This window comes from Psittacula echo, assembly GCF_963264785.1.
Source record: "Psittacula echo genome assembly, chromosome: 2".
In the NCBI taxonomy this organism is placed as follows: domain Eukaryota; kingdom Metazoa; phylum Chordata; class Aves; order Psittaciformes; family Psittacidae; genus Psittacula; species Psittacula echo.
Window position 1 is genome coordinate 66018551 of NC_137737.1, and position 15625 is coordinate 66034175.

Consider the following 15625-nt stretch of genomic DNA (forward strand, 5'->3'; position numbering starts at 1 on the left):
TCTTTACTGAGAGGGTGGTGAGGCACTGGAATGCGTTGCCCAGGGAGGTTGTGAATGCTCCATCCTTGGCGGTGTTCAAGGCCAGGTTGGATGAGGCCTTGGGTAGCATGGTTTAGTGTGGGGTGTCCCTTCCCATGGCAGGGGGGTTGGAACTAGATGATCTTACGGTCCTTTCCAACCCTAACTATTCTATGATTCCATGATTCAAAAATTGGTGCAGTGTATTTTCTTTGGTAGTCTTTCTTCAATGGTCCCTTTCAATGCCCATTTTCATCTTCTCTAAGAGAAGCAAAGTCACTACCGCTGCCTACAGAGGTCTCCCAGTCCAACCGACTTTCTGTTTCTGCATCAGAGATCAATGCATTAATTTTTTCCCCTTTCCAGTGTAATCTTCCAGATCCCCTGTTTCACAGAATCCTAGAATCACAGAATGGTTTGGGCCAGAGGGGACCTTAAAGATCATCTTGTTCCAATCCCCTGCCATCGGCAGGGACTTCATTCACTGGATCAGATTACCCAAAGCCCTGTTCAACCTGGCCTTGAGTGCTGCCAGGGACAGAGCAGGGTTTTGACCTTCTCTGTGCTGAAAGTTGTTATATACTAACCAGCAGGTAGATTCACTGAACTCTGGAGGCGCTTTCAGAAGGCTGCATTAGCTTCAGAGCTATCTGTTTCTCTAACTGGGCATTGGGGACTAATTCCTGCATGAAGAGGCATCAGCAATGCAGTTGCAAGGCAGGAGAGGACAGGGTGAACAACTTTATGCTATCTCATGATTCTACATTGCTTAACACTTCGCTTTAATCTATCCATTTCCCCGTGGAAGTCGTTAGGTCCTACTTAGAGACCATAAATGAAACAAGTGCTGAAGGTTACATGCTTAGTGTCCTGTAAACTTTGTCCCTGAAGGCACACAGCATTCACTGATCTACAGAGTTATAACCCCCTTGGTTGTAACAGGGAAATCTGCAGAGAAGGATTAAGAAGTGGTGCATGACTTTAAAAACTGGGGTAACAGAAATGGTGAAGTAGTGCAAAATGTAAAATAATGACAGTATCTGACAGTACTTTTAGGTGAAAACCAAAGGGGAGGGTAAAATGAGACCTAAGGGGCATCGTTGACCCACCAATGTGCTGTGACTGCAAGGAAAGCAAATGTAACCCTAAGGTGCATCAAGCAGGGTATTTTCAATGGTTCACATGGGAAGTTTCTTTGACACTTGAGTATAATGTCATTTTAGATACAAACTACAGTTCTGGCACTCCGATACAGGAAAGATGAGTTCAGATTCAAACTGGCAACCTAGTGTCAATGGGATAATTAAGGGAATGAAGAGTCTTTTCTGTCATATGTGATTAAAAAAGATTGGCCTGTTTAACTTGGCAAAACAAAGATTTGGAGAGTATCTTGTTTTCATCTCTAAACAAAATAGTGCAAAATAGGCAGAGAAAGAAAAATGAACCACTGCTTGTGCAAAAGAACATTACTGATAAAGGAATATTTGGTGTGAAGTGTGCATAAATACATTTAAATTAGAAATTAAAAGTTTTGTATTCCACAGAACAGTCCTTGTGAAAATTTTCCAACAGGAATCCAGAGAGATCAGAAACTGAAGTCGGTTTTTAGATGGATGTGGTTGGCTTCTGAAAAGGATTTTACCTATAATAGAAAGGGATGGGTTCCTGTGCCCTTGCATTGATTTTCTACTATGGAGGTTTTTCACTTTCCTGCTCAAGCATTTGGGGCTAGCCACTGTTAGAGAATGACTAATGAGCTAAAAGGACCACAGGCACAGTCCAAACCAGCATTGGATAGTCCTGTTACTTACTTCAAATGTTTAACATAAAATGACTGTATGGAGTTGAGGGGGATTAACAGCTGTCAGGAGAGGTGAATACCCCAAAGTGCTCTTAATTCTAAATGGAGAAAGCTAAAAACCTCCCAGGCTGGAAAAGAGTGTGAGTAACCAGTGCATGAATGCTTTCCCACTTTGAAGGGATTAAAAAAATAAAGAAAAGGCTATAACAGCATTCAAATGAATATGCAAATGATAAGGTGCATTTTAAGTCATTTCAGTGCTGTTATATCAGGGATGAGTGTGCCTCAGTGGTTTCAAAGCAAAGATGGCACCTAACATACTGAAGATGGAAAATGAAGCGATGTCATCTTTTCCCTTGTCTAGAGCAGATACTAATATTAAGCATTCAAAATCTTCTCCCATTCTTTACAGGGGAATGCATAGGTGAAATCATGCCTCTGTTATTTTGTTTTCTCTTTGGTGGAGAAATCAGTGATGACTCTGTAATTTCTTCTATTACATTTGTTTATGTATAAGAGCAGTATATTTGTAACAAAGAAACGATCACTGAGGAATAAAGCTAAGGTGATCCGACCCGTAGATGGCAGTAACTGCTAATAGTGCTGCCCGTCAGTGCCGCTCCGATTCAAGGTCTTGAGACCCACAGAAGGTTTAAACCAATTGACCCGATCCCCTAAGTTGCTAAACAGCTATTGCGGGAATCTTCAAATGGGGTCATGCACCTAGCTCCTTGCAGAGAACACCCGCAGAATGTGTCTCTAGAAGCTGGTTCAATTGCCAGAAATAACCCTACTGTGATTTCTTGAAGGAAGGGTGTATAATATTTATTCAAGTGCTGTGGCTGACAGCAATAAGAAAATGGCATTTATATTAGAATATTAAATCTTTCTATGTTCTTATGAGACATGTTTTACCTGCAGAATGAACAGATAAACACCACCTGTGTTTAAAGCTATCAAAACTAAGTGCCTTACAATGGAGAACAATTTGGACCAATATCCCTTCGTGCCACCCCAAGAATTACCTTGTATACAAAATACTGATGTATTCACTACCTTTGGCTAAATAGAGGCAAGAGAAATAATTCTCATGGCACAGAAAGGCAGCAGCAGCTGTTCCTGATCGCTGTATGCAGAAAGACAGAAATAAGAGAGGAGATTTTCCATAGGAGTTACTTATTTTCTCTTTCTTTTTACACAAAGGGCATCATTTAAGTTGCAAATAAGAATTTCATGTCTCCCCGGCCCTTTTCTTATTTCCTTCCAAAACGAGTCCTTCGCTGGGACTGTCAGGCAGGACTTTCTTGCTGTATTTTAATTGCTGCTTGGAGATCTGGCTCATACTCACTTAAGGTTCAGAACAAACTATTATTTCCATGCATGTGAATAGGGGAAGAGTAGATTGGAGTTTTGGGGTCATCTCCGCAGGAAGGAAAGAAGCAAGGGATGGTTGTGTGTTGTCTTTTTAAATTTCTGGATATTTATTTGCTTTTTTCCCCCCAGATATCTCAGGCAGGGCAGTGCAAATATACAAGGCAAAGTCATCAGTGTACATGTGCTTTTTAAGAAGAACATAATATGTTGTGAAGAGAATTAGGTAGGATCAGGAGCAGTGTGATGGTATGTGCGAGGATGCATAAGCAGTCTGGGTGTGTTGTCAGGAAAGCTTCAGGTTGTCACATAAAGAAAGGAAAAGGCCGATGTAGGGAAAGGAAACGGAGGTGAAAAGTGGATGGCCATTACTTGCTGTTCATTATCCTGTGGGACAGTTGAGCAGTGAATCAATTATGATACCAAGCAATTGTGTAGATAATGAGTTAAGCAATGAAGCAGTTATACAGCAAATCATTTCTGGTATTAAATAAAAATGGGGAGAATCAACAGCAATATGAATCAATTATGCAGAGAACTATTACCAAAGTCAGTTAAGTAGAGAAACAGTTATACAGCAAGAGAATGAATAAATTAATTATGAAGTGGGACCATTATGTTGGGAATTAATTATGCAGAGTCTTCCTTTGTGATAAGGGGCATGTCTGAGGGAGCTTCATGCCTGGGGGGGGGGGGGGAAATCCAAAACAAACCCATAAAAATAGTTGCAAAACTAATGAAGATACAAGCCCTGCACCAGTTCTCAGTCACTTTGGCTGTGGCAAAGTCACAATCCTGGCTCTCTTTGGGCTAGTCTCACCCGTGTTGCAATAAATGCTGAGGCCATTGCAGAAGAAGAGAAGATGAAGCCTGTTTCTCCACTATACATTGCAATACTGGGAGCATGGAAGTGAGGTGAAGGAAGTTCAGAGATAACTGGTTCTAACAACTGGTATGTAGAAGCAGCCCATCATCTTTGGAGCAACCTGACCTGCGTGGAGAGGCTCAGGGCTCTTTATGGCCTCAGGATTATTCAGAGTCAACCTTCTTGGCATGCCTTCTACCTGTGAGTCTGAAAACTGGATTCGCCTCTGCCTTGTGTGTGTTTCTACAAAATAAGTGCCAACCATCAGCAAAGAAATGCTTCCATTTTGTCAGCTCTCCTGTTATATCTGGACAAAAACCAACTAGCCTTTTGGATATGATGTTCTCTGATGGAATCAGATGTAAACATTCTGCTTCAAGAGAAGGCTGCCTTACAAAGAGTTGCAAGACAGACCACAAAGTGGTGGAAAACTGATTTCCAAGTCTTCATTCCTGCGGTAACAATGAAGTATACTGATGCATACAGTGCGCACAGTATGCTGTATGATTTTTTTGTTTCATTGTCTTTCATGCTCAGAAAAAAAAAACCAGCCACAACAAAACCCTTGCAAGAGATAAAAGAATCTTCAACATCCTTGCAATAAGAACGAATTTTACCAGTTAAATGCTCAAACCCCTTACCTAGACAACACTTGTCTGATTCTACGATAAATTGGCTTGACTTGTGGATCTAACCCAGAATATGTGCTGAACTAGATGTCTTCCAACTATTACCTGTTCCAAGTTGAATCCTTGAGATGCCTGGCAAAATATCACTCTGCTGCTCCCATTCCCCTGCCCCACCAAGGTGAAGGTTGCTATTTCCCACAGCAGCTCAGAAGAGCAGTTATGAAGAGGTCTGCCTTATCTCAGCAAAACTTAAAGCCTCTCCCTTGGCCAATGCTGTGATGCAAGCATGGAATATTTAAGTCAAAACATTTGTTTCATACAACTTAGTCAAGATGTATGTTTAAATGCAGAAATTATGGTCTCATCCAACAAAGTGTCAATGTCATATTTGTTGTATAGAGAGGAAAACAGTAATATGGTTATGTTCTTCAGTTAGAGTGTTTAAGTTGCTAGGATTGCTTTTGGTTAACAATGGAGTGCAAGGTTAAGATGCAGTAATATAAACATGGTAATAACTATTCATGTGTTTTTAACAAAAGCAATCAGCTAACCAGTGACACCAACATTAACCAATATTGTTAGAAAGCTTAGAACAGATATATGTGAATTGGAAAAATTTGACATAAAAGTAAATGTAGAAGAAAATGGGATCTGCTAGAGCGGAAGCAGGTTGATGTGGTTGGATACCACGTCACCCTATTTGTGTTCAGCCATTGTGAAAATGCTGTAAACTACTATTCTCATCTCACAATATTTTCTAAAAACTCTGACCAGGTTATAGAATCACAGAATCACAGAATGGTTTGGGTTGGAAGGAACCTTAAAGATCCCCTAGCCAAACCCCTGCCTGGGCAGGGACACCTTCCACTAGTCTAGGTTGCTCAAAGCCCTGTCCAACCTGGCCTTGAACACTGCCAGGGATGGGGCACCCACAGCTTCTCTGGGCAACCTGTTCACCCTTATAGTGAAGATTTTTTTCCTAATATCTAATCTGAATCTATTCTCTTTCAGTTTAAAGCCATTCCCACTTGTCCTGTTGTTACATGCCTTTGTAAAAATCCCTCTCCAGATTTCTTGTAGGCCCCCTTTAGGTACTGGAAGGCTTCACCTAAGGTCTCCTTGAGCCTTCCTTTCTCTAGGCTGAGCAACCCCAACTCCCTCAGCCTGTCAAGGTCTATGATATGCTTTCAAAACACCAGTTACCTGTGAAGAAGTCACATACACCTAATGAGGGCTCAGAGAAAACAGTCCTTCCAAGGAGTGGTGCATAGGCCAGACAGACACAAGCATAAGCTGCTTTAAAAAATCCTAGATATTATCTAATCCTTTGTTTTTTCTAATCATCATTTAAATATGAGACCTGGTCATAGACTTCCCAGGGAGGTGACATAAGTGCCTATACCTTACTGAGCATCTGGGCTGAGATTGGTTGCTCTAGAAAGCACTCTAGACTCATCTAAAAATAGGGGACTTTCACCTCTACAGCTGACATGAGGAGTGATCTCTGCTGGGGTGCACTTGGAGTGACTCACAGGAGGATGGAGATACAATTAACTTTGTAACCATAAAAATGACATAAAAGAAACTCACATTTATTTGGAAAAGCATTAACATGTCAACATCACCTAGAGCTTTCCAAAAATAAATATTGTGACTCCAAAAGAGCTAGAAGAAAACAGATAGCTGCTTAACTATTCAGAAAGAGAAAGGAAATTACCCACTAACAGCTAACCTCACTTTCTTTAGGATTTTGCTAGACTGCAATTCCCTTCTAAATACAATGCACATCTCCCAGAGAACACAACTTCTCACCCCTACCCTCAAGTTATCATAAATGAATACTGTGGCCAGAAGAAGAAAGTGGAAGGTTTCTTTTTGTTAATGAACGACAGTTTAGCTTATAGCAATTCATAAGGTTTCCAGGTGGAAAAAAGCAGTCCAATAGATTTTGTATCAGAAAGGTCGCTTGGGGACATAATTATCCGTGCAAGACATCACATTTTCTGCAATATATGAAAGGAGATTACAGTTCTGAGTGCCTATTTTTTTGTGAGGTTTTTCTGAGGTAGGTCCTGCTTGTGTAGAAACATTTTCCCCCTCTCCCCACTGGTCTTTAAGTGTCAAATTTTGTTGCATTTAAGAAAAGCACACATTATTACAGATTTCCACTGAATAATTTTAATAATAGCAGAAAGCTAATGGCTTCTCAGCAGAAAATTCATTTTCTAAACTTGGCAGAAGCCATACAGAATATCCATGTTGTTGCTGAAAGACTCACGCTAGTCAGTCTTGTAAAAAACTGACAGAAGTAGTTTGTACATTCATATAAATATATTTAGGTAAGGTACAGCTGCTGAAATGAGTACCTAATCGATGTGAAATGCTGCCAGTGTGCCCAAATGAAATGACAGAATTGAATAAGGTGGAGTTACTTCAATTGTGACTTGGCCATCACACGTGGAGAGGTGCTTTGGTTTTTGAATAGTTTTGTATTAGTCTATACACACTGAAGACTTTCATTTTATGTCTTTTCATTGAGAGTATTATGTAGAGATGTACTCTGCCTGCTAAATATTAATGAATGCTGGTTTTGGCACCACTGTGAGAAATGGTAGTCTTATTATCATTCCTGTAAATAATAATGATTTACAGGAATCGATAATTAACAAATTAATAAATTCAATCAATAAAATGATAATAAATCCTGTAAAAGATCATTTACAGATGTAAAGCCCCTAAATTACAGCCGATGACTGGTTTGGGGATATATTTTTGTCAATAAGGACAAGTCCCTTAAGTTGCCAGTGGGGCAACTCATTATATGTGCAAGTTATCTCACTTTTGTTAAGGTTACTGTGAATGGCTAAAGAAGCTTGACAATTTTTGCTTTATATGCTTTTCTCCTAAAGGAGGGGCACACTCAGCCATTAAACCTCATAAACCTCAGTTCAGTCCTTTAAACTCTGGACTCACGCTTCTTACCATTGAAATGGGACCTGATGCCATTTATGTCATTTCTGGGCATTGACTGAGAACTGGAGTGGGTTCCAGGCATGGGATTTTCAGTTCTGTGAAGCACTCCCAGCTCCTTTTGCCCTACCTCCCGTGCCATACCTGCTGGCAGTAATCACAACTGGCCAGTGGTGACCTTGAGGAGGGCCTTCAGTATCAACAACAGCTCTGCTTAAGTTATCCTTCTGAGCATCTCCTCCAAAATCCAAGCTGAGCGTATCCTTCTGTATTTCATGACATCTGATGAATCAAACCAGTGAGACAGATGTGGATGTATTTAAAAATAAAAAGGTTAAAGGATACTTTATATTTAAAATGAAACCCCCTAAATAACTGCTTCTAAGCAAGATCACTCAATATGAAGTGCCTGACAAAACTAATCAGCCTGAATGACTAAGCCACTATATCCTGCCAGAGTACAATGCTGTGTTCACAAAGAATATCACACAGAAGATGATTTTAAAGCTTTCAGCAGAGCTAGTTCCATGAAGTATTTAGATTTTTCATATGACTGTAATCCAAAGAAACACTTTGAAATGCACCAGGAGCAGATAACTCTAATTTCTCTCTTAGAAGAAACCCTAACCTAGTAATGATCCAATAATTTTTGCTGTGTCTTCACTTTCATACACAGCTGTTGATGGGAAGATGATCTCAATATTCCATAATCTGTGTGAGTCCTGTCCTTTTATTTTGATGTAATATTGGAGACATGAATAACTGGAAGAATCGATATAATTTATTGATTGATAGGAACATGGAAGAACAATATAGGGAATCTCACACACACTAACACCATCCCTATTTGCTGTGCCTAGAAAGGCACTTGAAATCCCAAGTTCTTCCACAGAGCTTACATTTGGCCTTCAGGCTTTGGAACTCTTCGAGTTCTCACAGTCAGAAGGAGCTTATATTTGCTGAATCTATGGGCTCAATATAAAGATCCTAATTTTTTCCCTGAACATGACTGTGATGGTGGCAGAATCTCGCTGGTATAGAAATGTGATTCCAGCTTTTCCTTAACCAAGGGTATTTTTAACTACTTATTTTAAGTGGCTGCCCTGCACTTTGGTTTAGTGTTATTTTTATAACGTGTAGCTGCGTAAAAGGTGCTGAGGGTGCACTTCCAGAACCTTTTTGTACATATGCAAAAATAATGAATGAATAAATAAATGCTCCTTTCACATGACCTCATCAAGAGGAAAGCCAAATTCCTGCAACAGAAAGCAAGCTGAGCAGAATTTTCCAAGTGCCTTTATTACGACATTATTTCTATTCCTATTGCATCGCAGGGTCCTAGTCACAGCCCGGGACATTATGTTGCTAAGTACCATGCAAAAATAAATAGGATGTCTTTGCTCCAAGGGGCTTTTATAACAAACAGTGGTCGAAACGGATTGGTATCTGCCAGTAGAACCCAGGAACATTTTCTGAGCATGGAAGTGTGTATCAGCACTTTGTGTGCAGGCTCAAGGACAGATGGGACCGGCGTGATGACATCTGAAGTTCCATTTCAGCTACTGTGTATAAACTCGTAAGTGCTTCAGAAGAACCAAGCTGTATACTTGCTGTACTTTGAAGAGGTAAGTTAAAACCCAAATGCTAATCAGTTGACTCTGCAGAGATGAAGAAGGGACAGTCAGATCAGGTTTTCAAGTCAGCATTGCTGAGGGATTTTGCTTATGTAAACACTTGGGATCATGTTTTCTATGTCTACAACCATCTGAAATTTTGCATAGCTGCAGACTGAACATCTGCATAAAGCTGAATGAAAGATTTAGAAAACAAATAAGGAGATTGTGTAGAAAGACTGCATCTTTGTTGCAGCGTTTTGGAGCTCAGACACAAAAAAATCACACAGATTATATGAAACTAACAATGCAAAATTGTGTTTTCAATACATATCATACATCTGGACATTAATTTTTATCACCTGTGACTTCAGGTTTGAGCTGAAGGTGGCATGCTGCTGGTAATGAGGAAATCATTATGGATTGCTAGGTCAGTATTGAAGACATCGCATAGTTCCAATAAATGGACCATATGGATATATATTTGTGTAGGTAAAGGCAAATGGACTCATCTCTCAAATCTCATAGTGTTGGTGATACGGATGAGCTGCTGGAGTCCCAAGGTTTACACTAGCCCAAAAGAAGCAGCTATGCTTTCAGTATGAGAAAAGGCTCTAGCTCATGGATCACTGTGGAAAGTGACTTCTCTCAAATTTACAGGAGTGAAGAAGACTTCAGCATCTTTATTTGCACCTTTGTTTGTGCATCCATGCCCTAGCCATATCTGCCTTTCAGATGTTTTGTGATATCCTCCCAGGCTGTGATTGTGCCCTGCTGCGTGCCTCTCCGTATGCATGCAGCATCAAGTTAGAGAAACGCATGGGACCTGAGACTGCAAAGGAGAAAAACATGCACATCTCTTCTGTATCAAAAGGAAAACCAAAATTCTATAGGGGTATTTTACATATTGATTATCCCTTGGCAAGACACATACGCTGTTAAAATGACAAAATCACACCTATGCCACAACCACCTACCTGGGACATACCTGCTGGAAAATAACCTTCCTCCTCCCCTTCTTTCCTCCCTTCCTCCCCATGTCCTGCTTTCCCTCCTGCAAGTTTCTGGAATCACATTAACAGAGGGGCAGAGACACAAGGCTGGGAGAGGAGAACAGAGAAGGACTAGAAAGGGACTTGCAGCTTTAAATGGCTGCCTCTTCCCTTACATTACTAGTATCTGAAGTCCCAAGTGGTATCAGGCTCCATTTCCAGAAAATACAGCTAAATGGTAAGACAGTTTTCACCAAATCTCAATTTTTACCCAATTGGGTAAAACTGAAATATGTTTGGATTGACCAGAATCAAAATGGTTTTGTTCAACCAAATTGAAGCATTTTGTTCTAGATCTGAGCAAGACAAATCGGAGCTGTTAATACTGATTTTCTGCATCAGCCAGTTTTTCTCTACATCAAGGTCTTTGCCTAGATTAAACCTCGGTACTGTACCATAATGTGCCTGGCAAGTTTGGTAGCTGGAGCATGTACAGAGGGAAGGGAAGGAGGGGAAGGAGGCCCTGGGGCAGTTCAAGTGGGCACTGTTTCATTTTGGGAGTGTTGAAACTCTTCAGTGAAATTACAGTGCCACCAGAATTGTTTTCCGAGCTAGAAGTACAGCTTTGGAAGTAACTGGTGGGTTAAAACTGCAGCTGAAAAGCCGTAGGCATTTGCAGCAATCAAGCAGTCTCTCTTTCAGAGAATGAGCAAAACCCCCACACAATTTAAATGCAATAAAAATACTAGGCAAATATGTCTGTAGCTTTTTCTTGGCACTTTTCTTCATCAACTAGCTAGTGTTCATAGGCTACATATAATCTTTTTCCAAGGATATTTCTTTAAAAAGAGGTAGTGTTTAAAAATACGATTGAAATTAATGTCTTGTGAGCAAATATCAGCAAGCCCCTATTTCAGGGTGTCAATTAGATGACTACTTTTGTACTGCCGGGGTGGTTAACAATATGCAGTTGAAATCACTACTGGTCTCCTTTGCTTCTATTGTCTTGAACGTAAGTCTCAGTAATTCTTGTGCTGATTTGAATAAATAATAATTACAGTTCAGTAATCCTTGTTATAGCATAGCCTAATTAGTCTCTGTAGCTGACTGAAACTCTTTAATTATGAAGATAGAAATGAATTAAATACAGGATAAACGAACACCCCCCCCCCCGAAACATTTTTCCTTCCAACATCATAAAAATGCTTCTCAAGGAACTATGAAAAAAAAAATATTATTTCAAAAAACATTTTAATTTCTTTTGCTGACCGAGTGCCAATTCTTAATTTGTTGACATTTTTACTTTGCTCTCCTGGGTCTCAGCTGGAAGATGGACCATGTCTTGAAACGTAGATAACAGTTTTATCCTTAAGTAATCTTCTCCTAGGAATGATGCTGCATGCATAAAACATCCGACATACAATAGACCGAACTAAGCTCTTGTACAAGTCTATTAAAGTCAATGGAGTTAATCTAAGAATGAATTTGGCCCAGTGAAGCATTCTGGAGAATAATGCAAAGCCTATCACATTACGTACAAGAAAAAAGAATACCAGAGCTGCACAGTTGGAAAATTTAATCCTATTTTCATTTCAGCTCAAAAGCTTCTTGGTTGATAGTTTCTATTCTGCATAGGTTTTTATACTGCAGTCATCACCACAATACCCAAGTACCTTTCAATAAGACATTAAATAGTATTGCTAACATCTGGTGTATGTTCGTTTTCTCATCTTCTCCAATGCACTAAGAAGTTCTGTTTACAATGAATAATGATCAGGAGGAAAAGCTATTTGTCCATTAAGACTATTAAAAAAAAGGAGCAGCATTTTTTACACACAGAATCAAAGAGGGGGAAAACATGACTCTTTTCTACACTTCAGAAATGCTGCTTTAGACTTACAAGGTCTAAAAAGTATTTTCTGCAGATGTCTCAGAAAGAACACTTTGCGACATGAATACATTCATAATGCCTTTCTGTACCCAAAATTGTTTCAGGGAAAAGTCTTGTGAGAAGAAGCTGAGTTGTCAAGTCAGTAGGAATTGAAGTGTCTCACCTTGTGGAGGATGCTCAGCCCCTACTGCGAATGGCAAGTTGAGAGCAGAGCAGGAGGGGAGAGTTTAAGGCTTGGCTCCTGGGGTGCTCAAGTTCCAGCTGGAGTAGACAGCAGGAGTGTGAATGCTGCCTCTTTTCATGCAGAATGGGAAGGAGTTAAGTAAACCGTTCACACAATGAAATCAGAAATAAAGGAGAACTTGGGATTTGACCAATCCCCCTTACAAATGAGTGCTGTACATTGCTCAAGCCACAAAAAGAAATCTTAAAAAATAATCAGAGAGCAGAAGTAGCATGTTACATTAAGTGGTCAAAAAAACATGTGTGTATTTGAGCCCTAGGCCCAGTTCTTTCAATACATCTAACAGATAAATCATGCTGTTGTTTGATCAGCTACATTTGAAGCTTATACTTCAAATTTAGATGAATCTCAGCAAGGACAGGAGTTGTTACATCCCAATTTAAATTCAGTTGAGTAGCATCTGTGCGGAGAAGCTAATTGCACAGATTTTTCTGTGTTCTTTATATGAAACATTTCCTCTTTTCTGTTTGAGCAACAAGGCTTTTGTTAGCTCTGCAGACAACCACGGTTCAAATTAATGCCTATCAGCACCTTCTTTGTGGGGTTTTTTGGTTACATTTTTTTTTGGGGGGGTGGGGAGCAGGGGTTTATATGAGCTTGATTCCACCTTCTTACACAGGGCTGTGAGATAATGCCCCCAGTTTCTCCTAACAGACATTTCCTTGCATAAAGTGTTTCTTTTCCAGCTCTTTCATCACACACTATCTCTCCCTGCAGAGAGTTCAGGTGCTCCTGTGAGTCTTCATTACTGAGAAAGTTTCTGTTTCTTTGGGTTCCCTGCAATATGATTTATTCCAGTCAGATTCTTAAAAGACAGTAATTTAAACAGAAATGAAGGTAGAACTGGGAATCTGAAATGTAAGATGAAGTTGTCTCCAAATTTATCCATCTTGGAAGAGTATCCAGGAATGGTTCAAGCCGCTCCAATGAGCTGTCTTCTTGAAGGGCATGTCAATACAAGTTACACTCAGTTTACGCTGAGTAATTAACAGCCTTCAAACCCCACATGTGGGTTCTGCCCATGGGCAGAATAGGTCCAGCTCCTGGGAAGATGGTCAGAAGGTGAGGAATATTGGCATCACAAAGAAACTGAAGCTGATGAAATGAAATGAACTTAGTGGCAGCAGTGGCTTTCTCCCTAGTGCTGAAGAGGAGCTGCAATTTCATCTCAGTTACACTACTTTGCAACTCCAAAGACACCACAGAGCACAGAAACTTGCCTGGTGCTGAAATCTTGCAGTCAGTACTTTCAAATGACATATGCACGTACTGCAGACAAACTGTGATTTATTTCAATAGTACCTGTACCTTTGAATCCTGTGTTTTATTATTGAACCAATCCACATGATCAGTGTTCATAAATGTCTGTGATAACCGCTATAAGCATTGCATGAAAATGAGACCAGAATCTGCTGTTGGTAACATGAATTTCCTCCTCTTCGTTCCTGAGTGAGCTGCAAACACAGAACACCCAGGTCAAACTGCCTTTCTTTATTCACTTTTATCTTGATGCATTTTTTTGTTGTTTATTATTCTCCGATTTGTAGTAGAAAGGAAAATACGTTCTTCTTGCTCTAAAATTATATTGATTACGTGGTCTAGATAGAAGGAGCCGCTGCTGCATCTTGCATTGTTTTTATCCCGGGAGTTTGCTGCTTTGCTGGTGAAAGAACCAGACCAAATTCTTCACAAATAAACTGAGTCTGGAAGTATTGGGCTAAAGGCAGGAGCATTTCAAGAAACAATTAGAACTCATTTTGAGAAAGTAGAGACATAAATATAAAGCAGAGAGACTAAATTGCCTTTCATCCCCTGTGCTCCAGACCCTGCGTTTTGATCTGTGATTCTTCAGTGAGGTAAAAGAAAGTTTTTATCAAAATATCCCTATCATGTAGGTACTGTAATAACCTGCAATCTACAGGTTTTCAGGACTCAGAGAGGTTAGGTAACTGCCTTTTGTTCGGCTCCTCATCATTCTAAGCACCCAAGACAGAATGTCAGGGAAATCTATGGGTTGATTTCTATTTGAGCTGCATTAGACAATGCTAAGTGCTGTAAACGTGTCTATTACTATCTTTAAAGATCTCTGTAATGAGCAGCAGTATATCAGTGATTTACACCTCTTCTGTTGCCATCATCCATGTTAATAAAGGACTCCAAAATCATCTCCATCTCTTGTTCAAAGCATTTTGGTTTTATACATTCTATATAAAACTTGATGATGAACTGTGGCTAGGTGGATAAATTTATCATAATATTATGACAGTTTACTTAATCATTTTATTACTTGAACTGTGAAGATTGCATTGTGTTGCTGCAGAAACACAGCAGAAAGCTGTAAGAGTGCATGATGGCAGAAGGTAAAGATGCTTCATATTGCTGATGTCTTAAGGGGGAAAAAGGGACGATCTAAAAAATCCCCCAAAGACTCATTAGGAAGCATTCTATCTGCACATTAGTGTATTGTGCTAAATTTACTTGCTAATTTTGATGTCAACAGCAACTAGTACTAATGAAAAGCTCATGCAACATCACAGAGTTCAGTGAACTAAAAATACAAATAAAAAATCAGTTTAAAGAGTTAGATTACACCAAACTGTAATTATCTGTAATTAACAAACACTATCCACAGGCAACAGAGGACACATTTACAGTGTGTATAAACAACATTACTTTTAATTTGTTTTTTTTCCTTCTACTAGCAGTTCAAATGATTTAGATAAACTAGATGTCAGTAAGGAAATCAGGACAGGTTAATGGTATCTACTGTGTTCCAGTTCAAGATGGTCTTAAGCTGCTGCTTAAATTCACCTCTCTCTAAAAATAAATATCCTAAACACAAGCTTGACACTAGCATGTGCTAAGACCACATTTCTTACAGCAGCAGACGCATGAATATTTTCCTGACTTAGAAGGATAGAATCCTCATTTGAAAGCTTTCCAGTCAAGGCAAATCAGATTTTAGAGTCACCACGCTATCAGGAATGTTGCAATGTAAACCATATTTCTCTCCAAACCAAATCCAACAAAAGGAAGACAATTCTTATTCATATGTGGTCAGGCCCTATGGGGAGATTACTATGAAGATTCAGGGCTGATCTGACTGTGAATTTCCTGCCTTTTATGGACTTTTAAGTAACTGTGTTTAAAACAGATGGCAAAGGATACCTGGTTACCTGTTAAAAGAGGGGCACTGTACTTACATAAGATGGACAATAAATTTGAAGTGAG